Source organism: Crinia signifera, unplaced genomic scaffold (assembly GCF_055691185.1).
Source record: "Crinia signifera unplaced genomic scaffold, ASM5569118v1 HAP2_SCAFFOLD_195, whole genome shotgun sequence".
NCBI classification, from domain to species: Eukaryota; Metazoa; Chordata; class Amphibia; order Anura; family Myobatrachidae; genus Crinia; species Crinia signifera.
In genome coordinates this window covers 119,570-120,000 of record NW_028142088.1, presented here as the reverse complement: position 1 = coordinate 120,000, position 431 = coordinate 119,570, and positions in this window count along the sequence as shown.

The window sequence follows — 431 nt, the reverse complement described above, 5'->3', positions numbered from 1 at the left end:
CATGAATCCCGGGGAAGAGTGGGTGAACAATTTCAAACTGTTTTCAGTGTTTTTTTCACCGATTAGATGCATTTCTCCGGGTGTCCAGCACGGGGCGCAGTCCCCCGGACCCGGGGGTGACCTCACCCAGGCCCGGGCTACCTCCCCCGGGCAGCGTGGGGGTGAAAATCTGGAACTTGTTTTTCCCGGGGGGAAGACGCTCGGACGTGCCCAGGGACACTTCCACAGCCCTGGGCATGAATCCCGGGGAAGAGTGGGCGAGCTGTTTCAAACTATTTTCAAAGTATTTTTTCACAGTTTGGATGCATTTCCCCGGGCGACCAGCGGGGGGCGCAGTGCCCCGGACCCGGGGGTGACCTCCCCCGGGCCTGGGCTACCTTCCCCGGGCATCGTGGGGAGGAAATATGGAACTTTTTTTTTTCAGGGGGGAA